The following is a 1,074-nucleotide window of genomic DNA, read 5'->3' as shown; positions in this document are numbered from 1 at the left end:
CTTAAAGTGACTCCCCTGTCACGGAGGAAGTGGGCAGCACACGTGGGACGCTAAAGCTCCCATGATGAAACCCAAACCCTCAAAGGGCAGGCACGGACGGGGTTCGAACCCACCATCTTCGGTTTATGAGACCGATGCCTTACCACTCGGGAAGATCCCCTGGAGAAGGCAATGGCACCCCGATCCAGTACTCTTGCCTGGAGAATCCCATGGAAGGGGGAGCCTGGTAGGCTACAGTTCATGAGGTCGCAAAGAGTCGGACATGACTGAGCCAGTTCACTTTCACTAAAGTGACTCCCCACACATTGCTTATTAGTGGCAAGGGAAAAAAGACCCCAAAAGCAGCCAGGATAAAGAAACTGCACAACACCTTGACCAGGTCCAGCTTTATATCATCTGTGTGGGGCAGATCACATTGTCATGCAGCTCCAAATACCTGGACAGGACTCAGATCACTGGGCAGTAATTGGGCTGAGGTCACATAACCTCAGTCTAACCAGCGTGAAATACCTACAAGCATGCATACAATGAGAAACATGCTATCGAAACAAAATGGTGTGGGGTGCTCACTTTGGTAGCAAATACACTAAAATTGAAACCATATGAAAAAAGATCAACACTGCCCCTGCACAAAGATGACACAGAGATACCTGAAGAAAAAAAAAATTGTTCATGTGATGGGAAAGTGGGGATTGACATCATGAAGGCCAGATTAAAGGAGGTAAAAGGCAGGACAACAAAGTCCAAGACCTGACTTTGCACTGGATCCTGTATTGGAAGGGGGGATGCTTGGAAAGACACTGATAAGTCACCTAACAAAGTTGATATATGGAAGGGAAATTAGATAACGTACTTTGCCAAGTATTATTGTTATGTTGTAGAACACTGTCATTCTTAGGAAATTCACACTCAGGGGTAAAGGGCCATGAAGCTGGTAACTTATTTTCAAATTGTTCAGAAAAAAATATATTATTATAATAGATATAGACATGTATGTTATCTACATGTTATATACAATTTTTTCCTTAACTATTATACATGTATATATGTGTGTTTGCACATACATATGAGCTT

At 43.3% G+C, this 1,074-nt stretch overlaps 1 non-coding gene across 1 annotated transcript; it reads left to right on the top strand.

Annotated features, from left to right (window-relative positions):
- Nucleotides 1-562: 562 nt before the first annotated feature.
- Nucleotides 563-670, top strand: LOC120855184. Its single transcript, XR_005719161.1, has one exon. It is a non-coding gene; the product is annotated as a U6 spliceosomal RNA (small nuclear RNA).
- Nucleotides 671-1,074: the final 404 nt, after the last annotated feature.

Source organism: Oryx dammah, unplaced genomic scaffold, assembly GCF_014754425.2.
Source record: "Oryx dammah isolate SB20612 unplaced genomic scaffold, SCBI_Odam_1.1 HiC_scaffold_27, whole genome shotgun sequence".
Classification (NCBI taxonomy): domain Eukaryota; kingdom Metazoa; phylum Chordata; class Mammalia; order Artiodactyla; family Bovidae; genus Oryx; species Oryx dammah.
The sequence above is the reverse complement of the archived record's forward strand: the minus strand, read 5'-3'. Positions and strand labels throughout refer to the sequence as shown.